Source organism: Alligator mississippiensis, chromosome 15, assembly GCF_030867095.1.
Source record: "Alligator mississippiensis isolate rAllMis1 chromosome 15, rAllMis1, whole genome shotgun sequence".
NCBI lineage: Eukaryota > Metazoa > Chordata > Crocodylia > Alligatoridae > Alligator > Alligator mississippiensis.
In genome coordinates this window covers 33,756,420-33,782,574 of record NC_081838.1, presented here as the reverse complement: position 1 = coordinate 33,782,574, position 26,155 = coordinate 33,756,420, and the positions used below count along the sequence as shown (strand labels likewise).

At 43.1% G+C, this 26,155-nt stretch overlaps 1 long non-coding RNA gene across 2 annotated transcripts in view; it reads left to right on the top strand.

Annotated features, from left to right (window-relative positions):
- LOC132245509 (uncharacterized) overlaps positions 1-22,193 on the top strand; it is a 49,326-nt gene extending 27,133 nt beyond the window's left edge. For both annotated transcript variants that reach the window (XR_009457239.1, XR_009457240.1), the window contains exons 4-7: positions 8,678-8,752; positions 10,963-11,089; positions 16,796-16,884; positions 20,964-22,193. This is a non-coding gene — a long non-coding RNA (uncharacterized LOC132245509). The remainder of the gene's footprint in view (positions 1-8,677; positions 8,753-10,962; positions 11,090-16,795; positions 16,885-20,963) is intronic.
- The last annotated feature ends 3,962 nt before the right edge of the window (positions 22,194-26,155 follow it).

Below are 26,155 nucleotides of genomic sequence, written 5' to 3'. Positions count from 1 at the left end.
TGCCTTGTTCTTATCTGCTATCACTGTGTATCGATACAATTTGCCTATTAGCAAATGGCAAGGTTGTGGTCAGTCTGAGGGGTTGGGTGTGGTGGCTCGGTAGATGGTGCTCCTGCACTGAGCCACCCATCTCACTGCTCCCAACCACCTTCCAGGCTCCGTGTGCCTCCCTGGGGGCAGCCCACATCTAGCCGGCCCCCTTCCTGGAGCACACCCGCTAACCTAGGTGTAGTGCCGTCACCACCCAGGGTCTGGCGTGATCCTGGCTCTATGTCCCATGGGAAACAGGTTTAGTAGCCCTCGAGGGTATGTGACTTACTTTAAGAACTTGGGGTGCTCCCCTCAGTATGAAGCACCAATAGTGGTCTCCCTTAGGCAGCTGAACCAAGGGGGGACCCCAAGGCCTAATCTAGACCCACTCCCAGTAAGTCTCCTGTGCTAGGTACAAAGGAGAACTTTATTGGTTACGATAAGTAGGCTTGGAATGGGGTACAGTGTTGAGCAGTATCAGAGAAATCCCTTAGAGCAAACAGGGGTAGCCCTTGATCATGCATCTGAGTTACTTGAAGCTATATATCTGGTTAGATCTCAGGTAACTTACTCACGAGCATCATCCAGAGGCAGGTGGAGATTCTCTGTGGTGGCAGGCTGTTCATTGATCATGAGTTTCAAGAGAGGGGAGCCAGTTTCAGATTGTCCAGCTCTTCTCTCTGAGTTTTCCTCATGGCTACAACCCTCCTCCTGAGCAGTTCTTCACTTATATAGCCCTTACAACCTCATTTACCTGGTCCAATGGAGGCCAGCACCTGTTGGCTTCCAGCGAACCCATTGAAAACACGTCACTGGTTGCCAGGAAAACTGGCAGGGTCTCTAGCCCCCTCCCGGCCAGGTTGGCATTGCTTAGAAGAATAGGGAGCGTATGCCCCTCACTCGGGGAGGTGATGTCACTTAGGCAGAGGGAGCAGGTTTCCTCCTTCCCTTAGGAATGTCTCAAACTCAGGTTCCCTAAAGAGATGGGATGTCTGTCCTCTGCAGGGCCCATGTTAACCACATTGTTGCAGAACAGAGTTTTTGGGGGGAGAGAGAGGTGGCGTTCTGCTGCACAAAGTATCTATCTGGGTCATAAATCCACTCCCAACCCCTTCTTCCGCCAGAGAGCCTGTAGGTGAGGCTTGGTAAGTCATGTAAGAAAAACCTCTAATAAATGATCATAGAATCATAGATCCAAAAGAGACCTCAGCAGGTTAACCAGTCCCAACCCCCTGTCCGAAGTAGAATTTGCCATGAGTTAACCAACCCAGATAAGTGTTTGTCTAACCTGGTCTTAAAAACTTCCAAGGATAGAGATTCAACAACTTCTCCGGTTACCCTGTTCTGATGCTTACCCACTTAAATAGTGGGACAGTCCCTCCTAATACGCAACCTATTGACCCAATATGTGTGTTCTGTATCTTGGGGACGCTCACTTTTAAATGTCCCAGATCAGATTGACCAGAGCCCTTGCAATGGAGAATGGGAGCTCCATTCTGAACATAGCATGTGCTGTAAAATGAATCAGGAGCTCAGAAAAATCAAGCCCTAGACTTCTCAACAGGGATGAGTGGCTTTTTTTGGATAATTGTATCTGTGGGTCTCTGCATGTCTAGAAACTCCCTGTGTACGATAGGGATACAATTGGTCTGTTGGGAAGAGAAATTCATCAGTGTTTGTAAAACACTTAGACACTATGATGACAGCACCATGGAAAATCCTAGTCAGTGACAACAAAAACTGTTGGATGGCAACTACTTTAGCTATAATTGTCTGTCCTAGGCAAGAGGTCCTGTGGAAAAAAAAATGTGACCATTTCATTTCCAGCAACATACATTATTTACCACACAGTATTTAAAACTTACACTGAATATAGAATTAATCAAATGTGCACATTCATGAGGACAGAAGTACAATGCAATGGCATGTAATCCCAGTTGCAGAAATGGTGTGAAATTTTTAATAAGAAAGTTGGTGTGCAGAAACTATTAAATACCATGCATTTTCACTTTTCTTTCTCTATAATATCGGAGGAAAAATCCACATTAGGGACTAAATGGCCTGTAAACTTATAGTTGAGATAAACTGAATGCGATGGAAAGACAAAGCTGAACAGTAGCAAGAAATCCCCAAACACAAATATATATGAGATATGATAAATATGTATGAGGTACTAGTACCTCATATATATTTCTGTTTGTTTTTTTTTTTTTGCTACTGTTCAGCTTTGTGTTTCCATCACATGCATATGCATATATATCTCCTAGCCAATTTCCCAACAAGAATGACAGGATGGTGGCTGGCACGGAACGCTGCCACCCACCGACCTATGCTGCTGCCACTCTGCATCCAACTGCGTGCAAACCCTCCCCCCTTGCTCTGTGTTTGGCCCCATGCGCCCCCCCCACCCCCCACATGCCACACACACAGATCCCACACGCTCAGCCCCACACTCACACACGCAGCCACACACCACACACACCCAGCCGCACACATGCCTGCACCCAGGCGTGTGCCACATGCCACAAAGCCGCATGCCATAGAAAGCACCATGTGCCGCGCACAGTGCCACGTGCCACACAGGACCATGCACCACACACACACACCATGCACCCAGCCACATGCCATGCACCTAGCCACATGCCACCCACACAGTGCCATGTGCCACACAAACGTTCACAGTGCCATATGCTGCAGCCACATAGCCACACTGACACACAGTGCCCCATGCCATACACAGTGTTAGGTGCCACACACGTTCTTTGCTGCCCGGCCTGCCCAGCACCAGAACTCGCATGGCGCCATTCTGCACTGATGTCAAAGTAGCAGCAATGAGGCAGGGAGCAGAGGCTGCAGCCCACCCTTGCCCCATGCACAGACTGGGGGGCCACATGCAGCCTCTTTGTTTTTTTCTGGTGCTGCTACTCTGGAAGAGCTGCTGGGCTCTAAGAGTCCCATGACCCAACCCAGCCAGGGTCCCATTCACCAGGAACGGGGTTCCAGCTGGGCCAGGTCATGGGGCAGTCAGAGCCCAGTGGCTCATCCAGGGATGTGGCATGGGGGAGCAGCTGGACTTACCCATCCACCCACGGCCCTGGAGGAGCCACTGGTCTCCTGTGGCCCAGCCTCAGCGCAGCCTGCCCCCCTGCTGGGATCAGCCCAGCCTAGCCTCATCCCAAGCCCCCCTGCCTTTCCCCCGGCAGCGGCAGCACCACCCCCACTCCCCTTCCTGCTTCCCTCCTCTGCCCCCTCCCCCTCCCTGTTGGCTGTTGTCAGTGTGCTGCGGCATGGCAGCTCCCTGGTCCCCAGCCACCTCTACCTCCTGCACTGAGCAGCGATGCAGAGTTGTGCCCAGGCCAGCCAATTGCTGCCTGTCCTCTTGGCCGTGCATGTGCACTTGGCCCAGAGCATTGTGGACAGACAGACTGACTAAGGCTTTTATTATATTAGAATATATATATATATATATATATATATATATAGTACCTCATGTATATTTATGTTTGGGGTTTTTTTTGCTACTGTTCAGCTTTGTGTTTCCTTACGTTCAATTTATCTCAACTATAATTTTACAGGCCCATTTACTCCCTAATGTGGATTTTTCCTGTGATACTGAACGAGCAGCAAAGGGTGAGAGAAAAGTGTGTGTGTGTGTGCACTAGCTAATTGCCTGTCAAGAATGATGGATTTCAGGGAGTGTTTACATGCCTCCCCCTTGCCCCCACTCACCCTTCGGGGCCAGCCATGTAAAGACTCCCTCCGCTATCGCCGCCGCCTCCGGTGCAGGGGCTCCCTCCCCCTGCCCACCTCCACCTCACAGCAGGGCTTCTCCCCTTTCCTCCCTCCCCACTGCCGCCGCCTTCCTACTGGCTGTTGTCAGGACTGGGTAGCAGGGAAGGCACCGCCACTGTGACTTCCCCCCCCCCCCGCTTCCCCCCCCTCCCTTCCTTCCTTGCTGCTCAGCCCCAAAATCAGCTGCTCCCATGATCCCCCTTTTACCTCCCCGCCCCCCCCGTGCCTGGCCAGGCCCATGCAGATTCTCTCCCTGCTGCCTCCCCCTTCCTGCTGGTTGCTATCAGGGTCCCCTTCCTGCTCCACTCCCTCCCCACTGCCCAGCCCTGACAACAGCGGTCCCCATGGCCCCCTTTGCCTCCCCCCTACCCTGCTCCCCTCCCTTCCTGCCCACCGCTTCCCCCTCCCTGCCGGCTGTTCTTGGTGGCAGCAGGGATGGGTGATGGGGGGGCACCACCACCGTGACTCCCCGCTTCACCTTCAGTCAGGGAGACACGGGGGAAGCCTCACTGCTCAGGTGGCTGGGGCATGGTCACCACCACCACAAACTTCCCTGGTAGTGGCTCAAACTTGGGCCCATGCAGCCCAAGCCAATCACCACCTGCCCGCCTCTCGGCAGCACGTTCACAATTGGCCAAAAGCATTACAGACAGACAGATACACAGACAGACAGGCGAAGCCCTTTATTATATTGGAATACACACACACAATAGATATAGATAAATAAAAGATGGTGAGCTTTGGCTATGACTATATAGAGGAGGGTTTTTTTCTTTTTTTTGGGGGGGTGGGGGCGGATTTCGGATATATGTATTATAATATAAAGCCACACACTTAAACCTTCCATTTGGACATTAAACCTGACTTTCCCTTCAAACTGATTTTTTAAAAGGAGAGCCCATGGACTCTGGGAAGAATCCCAATATGATGGATTTCAACTCCTCCTCTTAAAAATATTATTTTTCAAATATCCCAGTCTAGCAAGCCCCCCAGTTTTTGTTTTTGTGGTTTTTTTTTTATTGTTAAAATGCATTCCCTCCCCTTCCCCAACCATTTCTGACTTTCTCTCTGCCCTCTCTATCCCTTATAAGTGATTTTAAGTAGTACTAGGTAAGCTAAGCTAAGGCCTTGTATACTATTATTGTAATAAGCCCCTTTTTATATATTGTAAATAGTGTTCTGTTATGTTTGTATTGATTTTTAGTGTTTTATATTGTATCATATTGTATTCCTATAATTTGTGCATTGGTTGTTATTGTTTCATATTAATATTGTATGGTCTAGGCCTGTGTCTGTGAAGTGATGTCAAGTCTTGATTCTCATCTTGTCCCCATACCCTGGTGTGTAAGTATGTTGCACTTCTGTAACCTCTCCCATGTAAATTGATTTTCCTTGAATGCCTGAAACAAAAGAGTGAATGGATGAGTGAAACACAATGTTAGCAGGACCCCCTCCTACATCACCCCACCATAAAAAAAAAAAAAAAAAAAAATACCATGGACCAATGACCCAGCCCTTGGAACCACCCTCCGCATTCGAGACACAAATGACAAGGCAGCCACCATTGTGCCAAGGCTGCACATGCACAGTATGAACACCTGGAACCATCTGGAACAGGACTGACCTTGCCTGGACAGGCTCTTCCCAGAGGAGATCAGAGGTAGTCTGCCCCATAAAAAGGGGTAGTGAAGACCGACCCTTTGGGATGCCATCTTCACCTGGACCAGACCTGCTCCACGTCATGCTGCCTATCAACCCAGAGGCCCTGCCGGTGACCTCCTCTGGACAACACCTGCTGGAGAAAGACCCCCGACTGGCCATCGAGGACCCCCTCCCAGGCTGGATAGGTAGCTGTCACCCCCACCCTCTCTTCAACCAAGGACTTGGACTATGTTTCTCTTCCCTACCTGGACTCCAGCCCTTCCACTGAGTCTCTTTCTCCTGCTGCCATTGTGTGTGTGTGTGTGTGTGTGTGGGAGTGCTTGCATGAGTGTGTGTGGGAACCAAGCTGTACAGTACAGTGTTCATTTAATAAAACTGTTATTTGGAGCCCTGAGTTGGGTTCTGCTTTACTCTGGCTCTGTCCCTGATCCAATCTCTGCTCCTCACCCTTCTGACTTCTGTCTCATTTCCCCCTCTCCTGCTTCTGACTTACTGACACCTCCAACACCTGTCGCATGCTCCTGTGGCTCCAGCCGCCCTGAGCTACTCTCTGCCACTGTTATTGCCTTGTACCCACTGCCTTTTCCCTGACCTCTGCCACTACTATTGCCCCATCCCCACTGCCTTTCTCCCTGATCTCTTTAGTTACCAAGCACCCCAAGCATAGGTACCACAGGCACCAACACACACACACTGTCACCAGAGTCAGTGTTCAGCCTGTGTATGTATGTGTGTGTTGTGTATGATTTCATGTCATTATCATTAGAGTGTGCATGTGCTTGAATTGGTGATAGGTATGCATGTGCCTAGGCTGATAATTTTGGATGCGTATGTGCCTGGTGGGGGTGTATGCACCTAGAGTGTGTGTGTGTGTACCTACTTGATTTTTGTGCATGTGTATGTGCAATTGTACACCATGTCCTGCTGTTGAACAGTGCGATATTGAGATCCTGAGCATTGGCCTGACCCCACAGGGCAACACCGCAGCTTTGGAAAACATTGCAAACAAGGATTATAAGAAGTAGACCAACCTCCTGTACATAATCTTTCCCCACCCTCACTTCACTCATCAATAAAGGGTAATTTAACAACATAAAAACTCTAGATACACAAGACAAATAATGGCTGAGCTAAATGTTAATTAACTGGTTGGGAGTTTTCTGTCAAAATGCATCTCAATTGGAAAAATGCCAGTTTGTTGCATGACAACTTTGAATGAAGCTGGGAAGTGTTTCCTGTTCCTGGGATGAAATTGAGAGGCTGGGAAAGTGGGGAGGAAGAGAGTGCTTCCCAAAAGAGTCAAATGCCAGCAGCCTTCAGTTAAGGCACGCAACAGAGGGGCAGACTAGCTTAAATCAGGCAGATCATGAACTCAGCATCCCAAGCTTGTCTAACATCTCTCCCAGCTATACACTTGGTCCAATAAAAGATATCGCCATAACAAAAACCTCACATATTCTCACATATTCTCTGGACCATTACCTGCACAGTAGCTCTTCTTTAAGTGGGTGTAGTACAGCTGAATGGCACTGGCTCTCAAGGTTTGGGGCTCTGAGATCCTCTACTGTTCGTAAATAGGCCCCAGTGCTTGCTGCATCGGAAGGGGTCCCACTTCCACCCCTAGAACCATTCAATTTCCCAGTGATTCAAAGCAAATACCGTCTTGGATTCTAAAATGAGTTCCAAATAGCGAGCATCTGCATAGGGACCCACTGACTTCCCTAAGTATGCAGGGAGTCTTGTTGATTTATGCAGTTGGGGCTCATTGTAGATTTGGAGAAAGATTACCACTACCTGGGAAAATAAGTCAAAGTACCATCCACTGCCATCACCTACCTTGACTTCTTTCCTGAGAGTTTACTAGATCAAAAGATTACTTATATAACCCCAGATCTCTAACGACTTAGACTGATAGGGCCTAGCACATACTTCACACCATCTATTCGTGTCTGCAACGTACTTGTAATATCTATTGATCACGTATAAATCATGTTTGGATTGAACTTGAATTTGAAAAGTGACAATTTATAAAGTAATTTTAAACCTTAGACACTGAAGACATTGACTCAAATGGATTTTGGATCACAGCCTATTCTCACCTACTTCCATCCTTTTCTCCAATTTGGGACTCTCCATTTTTCTGTATAAAAATCTGAGGTGTTTTAGTCCTTATTTACAGAGGAATGGGGAACCTAAAATACTGACTGAACTCAGTTGAAGTACTTCTGTCAAGGATGTCTAGCAGCTGGTGACAGAGACTCTCAAAAATAGGGGTGGAAATGATTAGAAAACAAATATGCTGAGTTTCTGAAATTTCACTTAATCCCAAGTCAGGGTGGAATATAGGAACTGCAGGATTTTTCACCTTGCACTCTGACTTGATAGAAGTTAAGATTGGACTGAAATAAAATATTTTAACTTGCTCAGAACTGAATGTTGGTTTATTTATTTATTTTTTTTTACAAAATCAATACATTCCCAACACATCTTTTTAGATGTTGTTCAAAACATCTTTTCCATTGAAAAAGGTTGCTTGAAAAATTTTAAACTAGTTCTAACTCAAAGCAACATTTTTAGAAGGCTTCTGCGTTGTTTTCTGGCTTTCTTCTCAAGGACCTATTACCCAGTCAAATGCCAGGCAAGATTCTGCATGCTTCCCCAGCTGGCGTGTCTTGATCTTGCCATGGGGGAAGAATATTTTGAGGGTTTGAGAGGTTAAATCAGCCTCTGTGGTCATTTTAATGATTTGCTTGTCTGCTGAGAGTGGCAGCGAGGGGTGTCTGGAATGGCCAAATGGAGTGGTGTTTTATCCATGATAGCTGCCCTGAGACTAAAGAACACATTTTATATGGGACACCTCAGAGCCATCACTTGATGATCTCTTCTGTTCATCTTCCTACCTGAACTGGTTTGAACTGGTGAGGTACTGTTTACAATCTCTGTAGTCATTCCTGACTTTAAAATTATCCAAGAAAAATAAGGCAACAAATTTGGATCCTGTACCATAGGGCCTTCTTTCTTAATGTGGTCTCTTTGTGCTGATTGTGAGGGCTACACAATTCAGATGGAGACCAAATGCTATGGAAAATTCACATTACATCCTTAAGCTTTGTTTTCAATCTCAGTGCAAGCTGCAAAACTTAAGCAGGGTATGAAATCATTATTTTAATGATAATAATTTACACTTTCATAGGAGCTTTCATCCAAGGAAGTATCGTGTGAGAATTTTCCATTTATAGTCTCTCCAAGACATGGTAATTCTACCATGGTAAGTATTATATTTTCTCCTTTGCTGCTGGAGAAGGGAAGAAAATGATTATTATGATTTGTACTGTTGAATGTTTATTGTAGCAATATTTTGCATTTATGTAGCATTTTTCTTCTGAGGATGTGAGTGAGCTTTATAACTATTATTTTAAGCCTCAGAATATTTCCATGAAATAGCATTAGCCTATCATTTTGTATATGGGTAAACTGAGGCAATGAAAGGCAGTTTTTTCAGAAATGCTGCATGCTCATCATCCTGTTTGAAGTGCATGGGAGCTGGAAGTGCTCAGTGTTTCTAAAAAGCAGCTCTTATGGAAATGAGCCAAAATCATGTTACTTGAGTCCAATTTGGCACCGAAGCTGAAGTCCAGTCTCTTGCTTGGGACTTCTCCTGTGCCTAAAAAGAGGTGTATGCTGTAGTTGTTTGTTGAGAGATGGGTTTAACTCCAGTGCTGAAATGTTATATTAAGTGGTGCCTGAGTTTTGTGGGGATGGAAAGCTTGGGTTCTCATTCCAAATGTCCTTGAACTCCATGGGAACTTCTCCACTGACTTGAATAGGATTTCAGTCTGTAGGCAACACTGCATAACTTTTACCATTTTCCATACCTGGCAAATAAAGCTGATTTTGCTGTTGTTGATGTGTAATAAATTCCCCGCACAGCAGCTCAGTTCTTTGGCAGCTATTGTCTTTCTGGAGGCTTTGCGTAAATATATAAAAGCCTCTTTCTAATTCTATCTCTTTTTTTTTTCCCTTAAACAATTCTCTATGCACTATTTACTTGTTTAAGAACTGAAAGTGGATTTTTTCCCTTCTTTTGGAAAGCTGTAGGGAACCTTTCTTTTAAACATGACCGATAACACCAAGTCCAAGCCATTTCATAGAAAGTATTTCGTAACTGCTAAATGGACTTAAGACTACTGTACTTTTTATGGAGAAAGTACCCCAAATACAGGATGGGTAGCAAGATACATTCCCTTAGTGATATATGACTGCACCGTTCTGGTGTTGGATTTATAGATCAGTCTTGATTATGTCATAACAGTTTCATAGATGCTTCTTGCTTTTTTTGTTCTGACAGTAATCTACTTTATTAATGTTAACTGGTGGTTGAGAGTGACAAATATTGATCAAACTTAAACTTTTAATGTATTCCAATTAGTGGATGGATGTAACATTATTATGTCTAACTCGATCACTCTCCCAAGTGTTTCATTGCTTTTAAAAAACAGTTTGGCTCTGCAGAGATTAGAGAACACTCCAGAGCTTTCATTAAAGATGGAACTATAGGGATGATTATTTCAGTTACATTTAACTTTTCTTCATGCTCTGCAAAATATTTAAAATATTTATTATAATTTAATATACACAATAAATAGATGCTTAATCATACAGGCAGAGATTGCTTTCTGGGGTACCTGTGAAGGTTCTTATATGGCTCTCAGTGCCATGGTGTAGTAATGTATGTCCTGAAACAGTCTTACAAGGTAGAGAGTAGTGTTTATCCCTAACTTACAGATTTAAGGTACAAGGGAGATGAAAAGGCCAGACCATCTTTCTGGTATGGACTCATATTGTGTTTAACACAGCAGGGTCCTGGTCTGGGATTGGTGCTCCTCAGAGACGCTGCCTTGCAAAATAATATCACATTTTCTAAAATGATAAGCTTTGGGCAAAGCCCAGTGTGATACTTGCGGACCAGCTACTCAACGGGGTCTGAGTTGTTTTAAAAATCTGGGCCCAGTCGTGAGCACTGAATATTGGAAAATCTGGTTTAAATCACTTGCTGGGATTGTTGGTGTCATAACCCAGTGATTTTGGTGCCTCGGCACTATGGAATTTTCTTGTCACACGAGAGCCTCTTGCACTGCGAGGGTTTTTGCTGCATAAAGAACCCGTGTGCAAGAGAGAGTTCCCACCAATTTGCAGCTGTCTTTGCAGGGTGCATTTCTCTTTGCAGCACAGAAATGCACGGTGCAAAGAGTTCCCGCTATTCGAATGTAAATTTGTGTCCCGCTATTGGCTAGTGCTAAATTATTCACATGTGGCGGCCGGTAATTGGCTTGCTGGCCGTTTAAAAACTAGCGCGACTTCCGCCCAAGTCGAAGAGCTTTGAGCACGCTGCAGAGTGCCTCGAAATAGATACGACTTGCGGCTAGCTGGTCGATAGACTGATCACCTATTGATCCTTCTTCCCGTCGCCGAACGCAGTCCCAGACGTACCGTTTTCCTGCCGGCTTGAGTTACGGATGCTTTTGCTGGCTTTGGCCTCGCCAGCTGGAGCAACTCACATTGTTGTCCAGACGACCGAACCGTTTCCGTCGCAGCCACCCACGATGTAAGTAAAGTTTTTACAACCATTAAGCCTTGTCAGCCTCTCTATTCACCAGCCCGCCCTGATGAACGAGCAGTTTCTAAATCACCTTGAGTTGGCTCAGCCCGGCCGAGACAGTTGGCATAGCTGAGACTCAAATTTAGGTCTCCAGAATCTATGGCTGCCTACATACATGCTCGGTGTGGGGTGGGAGGTGTTTTAATTAAAGCAGCTTCTGGACAGCTGGTTTAATTAAAATGGCTCACCATCATGTGTATTAAGCCCTCGCATATTTCAAAATGTCTGTGGCATGCTTTATCTAGAGCTTTTTCATTGAGAGTACAAGAAGTGCCCCTGTGGCCGTTCTGAAATGCATGGGGGCTTAATACGCATGACACTAAGGCAATGCTGGAGTGTTCTAATTGGAACTTGGTGGAGTAGGCCCCTTTAATCAAGTCTGCTCCATGTTCTAATTAGAACACCAACAAGCATGTCTATAGGCACCCTATATGGCAAGTTAACCAGAGGACAGTCCTGCGTTATCCCTTTGCCACCCAAATGCCAATCTTCTGTGAGTGGGAAGAAAATCTTGGAGGCAGAGGAAAGCACATTGCAAAATTTCACTGCAAAACATACCCTTGCTGTGGGGAAACAGGGTTGTCTAATGCTGCCGATCTTGAGAATCCATGGGTGTGTCAACTTGATCTATAGAGGTCACTGTCAGCTTGATAGAAAAGGATCAGCCTTGAAGGCATCCTCAGAAGCATTTCATACATATCTGACCTTCTGCTGCCTAATGGCATCAGTGTATTAGAAATGTCAAGTACTAATTTATTCAAGGGTCTTCCTCTCCTTCATTTACCCTCACCCCCCACCTCTCAGCTACTTGATTGCATAAAGCTCCTGAAAATGTTTGAGTGATTTCCCTGTGCACAGAACACTTTCATGTGTGTGCAAGAAACAGGAGTCCCTGGCATCCCCATAGCTCTGCTGCAGGGAAAGCTGCTGGGCAACACCTGAGTGTCAGGTACTTTCATGCTGCTGCCTTCCAATAGCTGAGGAAACTGAAATAGCCAGGGGGTCTTTAGGTGTACCAACAAAGGAGGAAAGGCTGTGGGACAGCATTGATTATTAAACCACAGAGTGGAAGAAAACCCTTTTCTCTGTTGCTTTTTTCTTTAACCTCTTCTCTCCCAGCGTAATGAGGGCAGGGTGTGAATAGTGTGGAGGAGAAGCCAGATGATTTACTGGTAATGGAGCTAGGAACTTAGCCAGTTTAAACATATGCAAAGATTTTCCCTCTAGGACATCACCTCAGTGATTATAGTCAAGACACCACATTTTACAGAGCCTGGTCACAGACCCATGGATCTGACTTGAACTACAGCTGGGTGGTCCCTGCAAAGGTTTCCTAATGAAATGTGCTTTCCCTTGGCCACTGCCCCTCTGTCTCTTTCTACTAGCATCCTTATTAAACAACTGTGAAACCTGACATTTCCAATAAGGAACAATTAAATCTGAAACCAAATTGAATGAAGCCATTTGTTTATAAAACAATAGCTAGCTAGCATGGGGATGGTGAAAAATGATTGCAAGCCATGGGTAAAAAAAAAAATGAAGTATATTAAGTTTGATTACATTAATGCTCTTTAAATACTTCTACTGCTCAGAAAATGAAAGAGAAAGTATCCTGTTAAGTCTCTTATGTATAAAGTAGCCATGCATGTATTGTGCACAGTAAGCAGTTGTGGGCAGAAAATCTTCAGGGGCCACTATGGTGTTAAGATCTTAAGCATGTGTCTAAATTTAAATACCATTTAAGTGAAGTGCAACTACAGGGTACTGGACTCAGTGAACAAGCTCATTTCTAACCTGATGTGTTAAGCACTCTTTAGGTAGGTACGGATGTTCAAAAAGCCAGAGGCAGAAGTGGTCAAATTTCACACTTTAAGCACCCAATGCCCCTCCTCACCTTCTTCCCCACTCCCCCTGGGACATGAGCCAGTAAACTGGGAGGAGGTCTGTGTGGTGGGGAGGCTCAAAAATAGAGGTTATAACCTTGGTGCAGACACTAGTGGTAGGTATTCTGGATAGCTATAAATATACCACTCAAGCTGTGCTATATAGATGGTTATAACCAATCTATTGACCAGGTGAACTCTAAAAACACACTGTATTTTTCATTCTTCATAAGCTATCATCCTCGTCAGAAACTACAGTAATGTTGCTTCTTGGAAAAGTATTCTGCTGTGAAATCCTATTTAAAATTAGCTTGAGAAAAGTCCCTAAGAGTAAGAATGTTCAAATGCCATGTCATCGAGCTCTTGCTCCTACTTACACCGGCAAATGAAAGCCAGAGTTATAAAAGCTTGCAGCACCCATCAAGTCCCATTGTTACATTTAAGGCCAAATTTTCCAGACAAGTTCAGTACCCAAAAGAGTTCAACGCGTACCCAACATGCAGAGCTCTTTCAACCTGCAGTGTAAACAGTTGTGCAAGCAAGCACACTAGGAACTGCACAAAATAGAAAGCAGGCTGCTTGCCGTTAGGGGATTTCTTATTAATTTGCCACGGTTGATGTCAGCTCTAGGTTTGCCATGATGGCTCCTACATGACTCCTTGATTTAAAAATGCTTTTTAAAATTTATGAACAAACCTCAAAAGGCCAAAGTTAATTTGACAATCAGTTATTCTGTATGAGACCTGTAGCATTCACGGTACTGTCATAAGGATGTGTATTCTATCTGAATTAATTGTAAAAAGTAACACCCCCACCATACACATTCTCACTAGATCCCATGTGTAGGATTTTTTTTTTTTTTTTTAAGGTTAGGGAAATATTAAGAAAGGGGAATTAGAGATGCAGACCCAGGTTGAAAGAGGCATTGCTTTCCTCAATTACACTTTAAGGCACTTTACTTTTGTAAAACAAATAATCTAAATAAATATGTCAAGAAAGATTAAAACCTCATTAAAATGTGTAAACAGAGTTGGAAAAAAAAAGCTTGGCTGAACTGAATAATAATAAAAGTAAAAGTTATGAAACATTATTGGTAGTTAAAAGTTCTGCTGAAGTGAATATACCATTCAGATGGGACGCAGAACTGCTGTTATCTTCATTTCAGGAAGGTGCTTTCTTTTCAATAATTTGATAACATTTTAATGAATAAATTAATAACAATGCCCAGGAAATGGAGCCCTGACATAAAGCTATTCCTTGCCAGTTCCTCCATCTCACCACAAGAAATTCTGGTCTCAGACAGTCAGCAATGTGTGGGGGGGTTTCCCTGCGAACCCGCAAGCACTGCTGAGGCTACCATGAGAGCTTAATAAGTTTATTTCACCAAATAGAAGTAATGATGCTTAAAGTCCTTAATGGCTGGGAATCAGGCATCTGTATTTTAAGTGAGCAGTGGTTGTGACCAGTATTTATTAAAGATCAAAGAACCTAAGCATATCCATTTTCTTTTTAGCTCTGACATTTCCCTTAAGAAGGACTTTTGCCAAAGGGGAGAAATATTATCAGGCTAGCAGGAGCACAGGGCCCCAGTGTTTTAAGTGCTGGGCAAATATGGGGTGATGATCCCTGCCCTAAAGAGCTTTCCAACTAAATACATAAGAGAACAGGAGGGGCAGGGAGGTGAAGTGACTCATCTGAGGTTAATGCCAGGGCCAGGATCTCATACTTATTTATAAGCTCTTATTCTATTGCCATATCAAATAAACTGTGCTGCCTTTCCCCTGAGAAAATCATGGTTCCTCATGATGAAAGGAATATAAGCTGGAATGGGCTTTCAGGTTCAAAACCTCTTCATCAGGCTAAGGAAGTTGCAGCAGTTGGTGTGTGCTCTTCCTGGATGGAATGAAAAGTAAAGAAGCTACTGACTCCCCAGCCTAGTCCCTGGCTTCTTTACTTTTTGAAGAGGTTTTGAACCTGAAAGCTTGCTTAATAACTATTCTCCAACTATTTGAGTTGGCCTAATAAAAGATATCAAATTCACCCAAGGAACCTTGTCTGTCTATGTCCTTAGACCAACATGGCTACAACCTAAACCCCTGTTAGCATAGCCATTTCTTTTTCAGCTATCTGGGGCTGGAGTTCATTTTCAATGTGTAGAGAGGCACAGTAACGTACCTCTGGGGCAAGAATAATTAAACTACTCTCCTTACTCCTAAAACATTGCTTCTTGACTTAAGCCATTTGTTTCCAAACCCTGGTTGAAGTTGATTTACATTGATCAACTTCCGTCTGTACTTTCTGCAGGTCCTAGTATTGAACTCCTCATTTGGGCAAAAAGCTCAGCAGAGTCCACGAGTGTCTTTCCCGAGAAAAGATTTCACAATTTTCCCCCTCTTCTTTTCCGGGATCGATTCCATGCTGTTTCTCTTATTTTGGCATCTGAATGTCTGGCCTTGTTAAAAAATCAATGGGAGCTTTGAGTTCAGAGTGGCCAGGAGGATTTCATCCATGATGCCTGCTAGGGTGTCAAACAGGTTTCTTGAGAGCAATGCACTTATTATCCCTGTTGTTTCCAGTATCACTGACCTTCCTTCTCCTCAAAAACCCATACATGCATAATTCACCTTGGAGACACTGGGAAATAAACACATCCTCTAGTGTATCCCAAAGTGTTTCTTTTTCCTTATCAGCCCCATAATGATAGTGTAGTGATGACAGCTTAATATGAGCAGCCCCAGTGATGCCATTCACTGCTATGGAGGTGAAGGTTGCACGTTTATTTTGGAAAATAATGATGCAGTTAATGATAGCACTTGCCTTTTGTCCTTCCCTTCCCTGGATTTTTAGGGAGGCTGCTTTGCTTGGCTTGTAAAATAATGTGTCATTTGTTTTAAAGGTCAAAAGACTTGCATTATGATTTTGTAATCACTAGTAGTGGTGAATGAAATAATTGCAGCATCATTTTAGCTCATTTAACTCATTGCTTCATGTTCCCATTAGCACCATTAATTCTATCCTAGTGTGTGTCTACAAATCCATCCCTCCTATTCTACTAGTAGAGCGGGATATGAACAAAAAATTGTGATCCAGACTTTTCTAAAAGCCTTCTATGACTGCTCTTGACTAAATCTGAAGTTTGCTGTTCAGGCCTATCTCTGTGAAGTGGGCTCAGCTTGTGTTGTGTGGATTGAGGAGATCACTTTTAGTCCGCACTAAAAACAAGCAAATTTTAGTGTGTGAGGGAAATTCAATGCTTTTCTAAAACATCTTTATTTTGGTTCCTCAGTGGACTCTGAACCTGCAAGCTGAATGCTGAAGTTCAAATCAAGCCTTTCAGTCTCTTGCATGTTTTCTTACTTTTGCCTCTAATTCAAGAACCACAAAGCTTGGAGTTGGATTTTCAAGTTCCCCAAAGCCCAGATATGTTTGCATCTGGTATTTCAGTTCATCCCTACCTCTGCATCTATAATAGGTTCCCCCCCCCCCCCCTCATTCTCTGTATCTTGGGGGGTTTCTATTATGGAACATCACTTTAATAACTGAGCACCTTTTGCAGAAAGGCACTTTTGTATTTTGGAGATCAGCAACCTTTTAAGGTTTATGCCAGGGAATGTTGCACTTCAGCCACCTTGACCTGTCCTGTCTGCCATAACTTAAAAACTCACGGCTTTTCTTAAACAGGATGCATTTATTAACATGTTGCAAACGGTGATGAATACAGGCTTCCCTCAAAGCCCAAATTTATATTTTATTTCTCTTTTTTTAAAAGGCATCATACTTTGTCTAGAACTATGTGCAGCAGGCAGAGACATCTAGCTGTTGAATAATATACTACTATCAAACGTCCTATACAAGCAGGTGAGTTTGAGGGTCCTTCACTTGGCTGCTAACGCTGTGATCTCCTCTCCTCATCCTAGTAAATATAACATGTAAAAAGAGGATCTTATCCTCTAACTGCTTACAGATCTGGTCATTTACTTCCATAAATGAATGTTTATATGAAATGCTTAAAAAAGATTATTTTAAATTCCAACATTCTCCAGTTCTTGTTTTGCAATCTCCTCCAGTCGTCCAGCTTACTGAAAAATTAACCTCAAATGAATGGATAGAATAGGCTTTGTTAAAGTGTGGTAAGAAATTACTTTTAATGCAAATGGGGCCTTTTTCTACAAAAATAAGTTGATCCCAAAGCAAAATTATTATTCAAGTCTGCCAAGGCACACAAGTGCAGCTTTGCCAGAACAAATATAGTATACCTCACTATCTCAGGGTTACTCACAAGTATTTCCATGTGTGTACACCAGCTCAAAGGTTTCCAAAGTCATGCCCCTTTGCTGCACACATGCATGTACATCCACGTTATATAAAAATAGGACTTGTTTATAGAGCAGTTTTAGTAGTGCAGATATCACAAAGCAACAAAGTCATCTGCATCTGCTTCTTCAGCCTGACAAAGGGTATTTAAACCCAAAAGCTTGCTAGGAAGAAGTTTTCCAAATATTTGAGTTGATCTAAAAAAAGATATCAGAGTTACCTAAAGAACCTTGTCACCTGTGTCCTTAGACAAACATGACTATGACCAACACCTCTGATATAACGTGTGGTCTGCATTCACAGATGGAGAAATAAACACTAGTAATTCATTTTAAACGTGAACACAAGAAGCTCTATTCACAGTCATTTTACATTGTGCTTTTAATCTTCTTGTGGGCTGAGAGAGAGGCAGGAGCCTCAGTGCTCAATGAGGCTTCCCTCTGATGCCTTCTCCCTGCAAACTTCTGGGTGACAAACATACATGACTTGAAAATACAGCAACCTGATGCAGATTTATGAATAATGTCACCTGGGCCATGTTTTACTTTAGCCACTGCCGTGTTTCAGAGAAAGAGGCAGGGAAGCTTATGATGGAAAATGTATTTGGCAGATTTGCCCTAGAGAAATTTTATTCCCATTTGCTATCACCTGAAGGCTGGCTTGTGTCCACATGTATTTGGATTTACCGCATTTACTTAAATATGGAATTACCTTCCAATACTTAGTCTATATGTGGAAAATGTACACATTTGTTATAATTTTCCAGGTAGAGACTCTAATTATTGAAGGTTTGCTTTGAATTTGTCCCCCTCCCACTGTACAGCAGGAAAAATAAATCTGTGGGGTCAGGTAGCTCCCTTGCCCTCTGCCCCCTGCATCCCCTTACCCGCTCCTTACTGTCAGACCCTGCTCTCTCTGACCATGTGAACAGCAAATTTGAAAAACTGATCTTGATATAAGCATAGACTTAGTTCATTCAGAATTGGTGCATTTTATCTTTTTTTTTTTTTTAAACTGCTGCAAGTTTTAGCACAGATACTCCATAAACACACTTTAAGCAGCACTTTTGTACCTACTTATATAGAGCCCAAGCTATGCCTGATAGTAGTCTAAAGTCAAAAGGCTCATGATTTGCCATATTGCTCATTGGGCTGGGCCCCACAGAGTCAACAGCATTTCAAGCCATGGTGACCCCACTGCTCAGCACTGCTCACTGTGTGTGTACTCCAGATGCCCCCCTACACAAAGGAGCCATCTGCTAATTAGCCCCTAATCCTGATTGGAATGAAGTATTCATGAGTCCTGGGATCCTCCAAAAATGTATAGGCAGATGAGGCGCAGGGGACAACCTGGTCCAGTTCCACCTTTTGGGAGGAAGGGGCCACACTAATCATATGCGCCAGGCTGAGAGGGAACGGCAGAGAGATTCTGGGTGAAGTGTTTGGGCCTAGAATAGTTTCTGAATATGTTGAGAGAAAACACTCTCAGAGTCCTGTTCCGTGTGAGATCCAAGGGCAGAATTACCTAGGCAGTGTTTTGTGGATGATACGGGATTTGTACCTGACCTTGGGATTTCCCTTTGAGTATAGATGCATTTCATCCTATATCCACATATATCAGGTTAGTGGTAGGTCTTGGCTTGTTTTGGCCATTAGTAATTGTGACCCATTATTCTGGTATTTAGTTCAGCCCTGTAAATCCTAATGGTATGGCTTTTCCTTTCTAATTGTACGGCTTTTCACAATATTGGCATAAAGGTCTTGGCTATCACCAACACTTGTGTTTGTATGCAGCTGTGGATATTTCACATAGGAAGTTGCTCATCTCTGCTGAGGGTCAGTTTATGGATTAATTTGAGGGCTTGAATGGTGCCTTGTTCTTTTCTGGCCTCTTGCATAGGGATGAATTTCAAAAGCAAGGGAAATTACAAAATTGCTTTAAATTACAAAAAAAAAAAAAAAAAAAAACCCTCTTCCAAACCTTAAAATAAGACACTTAGGACTCTCCTATCTGACACAAATTAATCCCATCCTCTGAAATAGTTTTTACAGAATAGCTCCATGTATTCTAAAGACCAAAGAAAAGTAGACTATTTGGGCAGCAGGGACCAAGGTTGAGCCCATTGCTACTGTACATAAATACATAACTTCTTTCTCTCTGATTTGGAATATAAACTGGAAATTGGACAGGTGGTATCGTATTGTCTTTTTAATATCAGAGCCAGAAAGATGTGTATATAACTTTCTTCCTATACTAATTCTGTCTTCTCCTAGGCTAGACCATTTCTCTATCTTGACAGTGGAGTATACACGAGACCTGGGTGTTTTCATTTTGAACTGACAAAGCAAGTTGTTTTTGCAGAGTGGCTTATGCTGGTCAGCAATTATAAATGTGAATGCTTCAAAAGCAGTCTCCTGCTTTGTCATTGTCCGAGTATACAAGTGTCCCATAATAAGCTGACAGCATGGTTACAGTTTCTTTGGGATAATTGCTATAGCATGCACAGTCCTTTGGATACCAGCCTTCTTTATCTTAGAGAGTGTTTCTTTGTTTCTGCTGTTAACAAATCAATTGAATTCCTTGGTATGGATGGTGTGGGCAATTTTGCAAGGATAGCGATGCTGTTGTCTCTAATGCTGAAGTGCTGTTTGCTGCTGTCTCTCCACACTGACTCATCTCATTGAGCGGAGATACAAATAAGATGCTTGGTAACAGTTTAACCATTTTATAATGCTGAGTTGTAACCAAACAGTGGCACAGTACTTGAGGTCTGCTAGATACACAGGGGAAGATCCTTCTAAGGAGAAAAATGCTTTGTTTCATCATCAAGGCAAAGGACTTCTATGGCACAGACAGAAGTGACCATTTTCACCTGACCTGGCCCCCAAAAAGTTTCAACAGCTATAACCAAACACAAGTGCATGACTGCAGCGAGCTTTAAAAGGGTCTGATCCTGTGACAATGTGAACCTTCATTACATGAGGGTTCAGATGAAGGTGCTCCAAAGTGGAGCACATTCATTAACTTCTGTCTGTGCACACTGGGAGCAGGGCTCAGCTGACACAGCCCGGCCCAACCCTCAGTGCTGTTTTCAGAATAGAAGTCAGATAAGGGAGCAGAGGGAGCTCATTCTGGGGGTTGTCCAGTTGGCACTGGAGGGTGGGGGTGGATTGGAGCCCCTCTCCCCATTCCAGCATGGCTTGTGAAACCCCAGAACACGCCTCCCTCCCCTGCCTTCTCCTTCCATCTTGAGACAGAAAGGGATCGGGGGGTTGGGGGAGGCAGAGCTAGGGGAAGAGGCTGCAGAGATGCAGCCTCTCTCCCTGTATCTTGAAACTCAGTTCGCACACCCTCCTGACCCAACAGGAGGGTGGGCTAATGTCTTGCACCAGGAGAATCAGTTTAACTCATGGCACTTGCTGTGAAGTTCTCCCCTCTCCCTGTAGCATCCTTCCCACAGAGTACCCAAGGAAGGAAGATGATATGGAAACCTCAGTGATGGAAACCTCAGCTACTACATTTGGAGGATTTTTCTGGCCACTTAGTATTGTTCTGACCAGCACAACGGACCACAGTGGTGACCTATTACCCAGTCCTTATTCTTATTCTTATTTATATTACAGTGGCACCTTGAAGATGGAGGAGGAGGAGGAAGGCACCGTTGTGCCGGATACTGTCCAACTGTATAGTAATAGAAAGTTCCTTCTCAATGGAGTATACATAAGGGCAAACAAGCCCGGGAGGAGAAAGGTCCTTGAAAGGAAAAGTAACTTGGCCAAAGTCATATAATAATACATGCAGATCACAAATCCAGATCCTGTGATCCTGCCTAAATTCTGCACTGCTGTTATGGCTTTCCATTAGAATACCGTTATTTTTTAACACAAAGTCTTGTCTTCCCTTATTTTACAATGAAAGAAAGTGAAGAACTAAAATACATTTTTTTTTTAAAAAAGGTTGGTCATTCTGAATTCCTGTTAATAAAATAAAATTAAAAAAAAAACAAACAAATTACAATGATGCACCCTATTTGATGGATGAAAACTCTTGTTAATTTCATCCAAATTCTCTGGCGAGGCAAAGAAGAGATTTTTTTTTATTTTATTTATTTATTTTTTTTGCTTACAATTTTGTGGTGCATGTCTACACTAGCATGTCTATACTTTTATAAAATTCCATTCAAGCTCTATTTAATATGCAGCAGAATTATTGTACTTGCTATATATCAACTTTAAATCTGCTTCAATACAACCTTAAATGCCTTTCTTGCAGTATATCACTTCATCAGTCTAGCTGAACTAGAGCTGCTTTGTCATTTTTTTATTGCACTCATAAAATCTAGGAATGGAACACTTTGATTTTTCTAGCAGTAATTTTTATTATTTAGGGTTTTTTTAAAGTACTTGTCAATGAGATGCAGTACTTGTACAGAGTATATTTTTCAGCTCTGCATTATATTTTTATTTCAATTTATTTTAGACGGAATGCATAACATTCATCTAAATAATACCTATGGTATTTCAAATGAGTGTATTATGACTATAATTAGAATGAATATAAACCTACTTCGTTCATCAAGCTTCCTATATTTTGTTCCCTGCATCTAAGCATATGGCATCTTTCATGTAAGCCTTTAAATGATAACTCACACTATGCTTTTAATGCTGCACATAACATCGTATCACAATGTGGGGGAGGGAGGGAAATTAGGTTCTTGTAATTTTAATGTTTTAATTTCAATTTTTTAGAGCTGTCTAGATTTTTCCTTGGAGTGAGTTGTACCAGAACTTTTTATTCCCCCCCACAACCTTAGGCATATAGAAATTGCCATATTAAATCAGGCCGGTAATCTATCTAGTCTAGTAGTCTGCCTGTTTCCTAGACTCGTAAGAGGAAAATGTAAAATATGATGCTACATGTTATGGAAATGTCTGTTCACTGGGAGAGATTCTTCCTAACCTGCTTCAGTTTTAGTTTAGTGTGTGCCCTGTAGCATGAAGATTTATAGCCTTCCCAAAAAAATGAAGATACAGGTATTTAATTCTCCCCTTCCCTTCCCTCATTGGAGATACCGGTACTAGTCTAGGTCCTGCCGCCTTTCTTGACTTTCCTCAGGCAAGTCATTTCACCTTTCTGTTCCTTGATTTCCTCTTCTGTCATTATCCTGTCCTTAGGTTAAAGCCTTGAGGACCTACAAATCAAATATACAATTTAAGATCTAGACAGTATTGGATTTAAAACATATTTTAATTCTTAATATTGTAACTGCAGATGTTCACACCATCCATCTAAATGTCCAGTTCTTTGGTAATGCTGAACATCTCTTGGCCCCACTGATGTATTGTGGCTCTATGTTCCACGCTCTAATTGTATACTATGTAAGAATTATTTTTCATTTTTAATCAGTGAAAGTGAACTGTTACTTTGCAAAAATCTTAGGGACTGAAGGTGGCACGGGGTAGGGAGGCAGCTTTGCATTTTAACTGATGGGTGAAATTGTGCGTTTACAGTCAGCATTCGCATTAAAACATCCAATTAGCTTTTGCACTGATTCCATTAGTAGTGCTAAATGTGAACTTATGTACATGAGAAATTAATGTTTCTGTAAGAAAAAGAAAACTGTAACCAGATATGTCTAAACAGCCCTCCTCAGCTATGTCAGAAATACCCCCTCATTATTCTCATTATGTTGAATGAATATTAATAATACATTTTAAATAATACCTATCATAATATAGCATGAGTGGGAAATAGGAACACCTCTCTAACTAATTAGAGCTGTTGAATGACATTGGGGAAGGGTTCTGGGTTGAATCACTGTTCCTTGGACGGGATTGAATTAACATAGATTTAATGCCAGTGATAATTCTACGCAATTGTGAGATCAGTAGTTTAATGCATCTGGCAGAGACACAGGGATTTTCTTTCTCTTACAGCACTGAATAACCCCCTATAATCCTTGTCCTTTAGTGCTCACGTCTATCCAGGCTTCAGTTTAATAAAAGGCCAAAAAAATCAGGATTCTGCTGAGCTTCTGTGGCTCAAACACAGAGAGAATGAGATGTTATCTCAGGGTGGTTGTGGTTCAGAATCATTAAAAAAACTAATGGGTGGATTGGAGGGCTATGTTTATACTTCCAATTGCTTGTATACTGCAGAAGATGCCCTTCTTAACAGTAAAGTGTATATGCTTTCTTTAATCCAGTAGCCCAAGAACTAAGAGGACAAAAGAGAGCCTGAAGCAATCACTACTTTGTAGTTGTTTTTTTTACCACATTTTGTATATGTTTGTATTAATTTGTATTAGAGCTGGACCAAATCTGAAAAACTCCATTCCTTTTTAGCCAGGGCAGGGTAGGAGCAGTTGAAAACTTCCTGGGGGTTGTGCTTTCTAGTGCAGTACAGGTTTTAGTGATGCTACAAACCCCAGGAATTAGGCTACATTTCCCTGAGCACCATCCACAGATACTTTATTTTTAAACTACCTACCAATAGGAAAAAAAGGTAGTTAGCTTTGTATTTTTAACTGGTGAACCTATAAGGTGCCGCCCTGCCCTGCCTTCTGCCTAACTATCCACAGGTAGAAACTGAGCACTGCTGGAGTTGGATGGATGGATGTGTGTGTCTGTATATAGTTCTTTCTTTATGGATGCCCCTACATGAACAGGCTCATGTAGTTGTGATCTTCTTGGTTTATTGAATATAGTAAAACCTAGTTGTGTGACTTTTCCACACACCTGGTCTTTCGTCTCTGAGGTAGCCATGAACCTGACCTTGAACAATAACCTCATCCAGAGTGGAATTCTTCTTGGCCCATTTTCTGCTTTAAATGTGGAATATATTTGTTTCTGTCTTTACTTATTGCCAGCCAACTGAGGTCTGAATGGAGCCCAACTTTTAAATGGGTTTAGAGAGTGTTTTTGGTATCTGTACTGGGTGTTGAACCAGTAAATTGGCATGTAAGGCCAGATCCTCAAAGAATCACAGGTTCCACTTACACACCTAAATAAGCAGTTAGTCTCTCCAAAGACCTGCCAATAGTTGCTGAGCTCTTCTGAAACCATGGCTATAAATGTTTCAAGGGGAGCTGGAGGAGGCCAGTCTCTTGTGCTTGCTTTCCTCATTCTGTTTCTGGTACCCAACCTGAGGAAGAGCTGCACAGATGCAGAACACCTCACTGCAGCTGCTCTGTGAATATCAAATGAGAAATGTTTCACGGCTTTGTTCTCCATGGTTGGCAGACTAATACATCACTATAACCAGAAAGCATTTTCTGTTAAAAGCTTGATTGCAATTGGATTCTGTGTTTCACTACCTGTCTGAAATGATCATAAGGACCTAGGAGATTCCTGATTGGATTGCACTCAAAATTGGACTCAAACTCTCTACCGGGGTTTCATTGGTTAGATATAAACATGACGCTGTAAACAAATAAAGAATAATATGTCTCCCCTTAGTTCTCATACTGGTGTGACGGAGTTACCCGACTGAGCTCCAGTGTGTCCTGGGGCTCAAGAATCCTTACTTCCAATTGGTGGAGCCAGTCCACCAATCAGGAACAAGCTGGGCAAAGTGGGCACCACCCCTTTCCCGAAGGGAGGGGGAGAGGAGCTCTCCGACCTAATTGCAGACTGCAGTGCGGCAGGTCCGCTGGACTTGAGGGGCAGAGCACCTGAAGGGCACAAAAGAAGAGCATGTTCAGCATGCAGGGCAGATGCAGCAAGGGACTCAAGAACAGCGGAGCCAAGAAAAGCTGGGGAGAGCTTACCCCAGTGGGTGATAGCCCTGGGCTCCTGATAACATCGCTGGAGGAGCCACCACCAGAGCCTCGACCCTGGGAGCAGGGAGAGCCTGCTGGGGACCCCCACATGATGAACAGCCCGGTGCATGGGGCCAACCCTGGTTGCTGCAGGAGGCAGCTTGGGTCCCAGGATACTTGGTGCACATAGTAGTGCATGGGGACACCAGACCCTGGGTCCTGCACATGGCGGCTTGGGTCTGCTACCCTCGGCATGTGGCTGAGAACCCCAGTGCACCTGGAGGTTCATGGAGGTCACCAGACCCTGGGATTTGCACATGGTGGCTACGGTGATTTTATCAACCTAATGAGATCTGGTGCTGCAGTAATCTTCATTTAAATGCAAATTTTAGGCTTGTTCTGACATATATTGATTTTTCTCAAATGAAAAGAGGTCTTCTCTATTTGAATGCAAATGAGCTTGTTGATTCCCAAATGTGGCTTTTGCATTACTTTCATAGCACTGGGGTTTATCTTTCAAAAGGGATTAGAAAGAAAAATACTGTTGGTGCCTGGAAGGTCCATAAAAGTTTGCAGGAGGAGTTTTTAAGAGTACCTCAGAAACCTTTTAAATAGACAAAAGTTTCAACCTTCTCCTCTCTATGCTGGCAGTACCTCTGCAATGTATAATGCTGTCTGAGCCTGGTGATAAAGTGTCTGGATCCAAGACCCAGATTAACAGCGTGACAGCCTCTATCACATGAACTGCAGAAGTCATTTCACTGGTTGGCAGCTGTAGTACATTATTAAGGCTCCTTGGGGAGACTGCTGTATAAGAATGATATAACTGCATTTAACTTCGGAAGAATATCCTTGTAATGCCTGCTCTGCACCCTTTCCTTCCCTATCCTGTGCACAAGGACCCCAAAGGATTTAGTTGCTCAAATCCTATGGAATTCCAGTTGAAAGGTCCTCTCGGATCCAAGCCTGTAAGCTTCCTCCCCACATTTTAATGAGCTTTTAAATTCCTTTCCAAGTTTGAGAGCTTGCAAAATTCATTTCAAGTGCCTAAGTGTC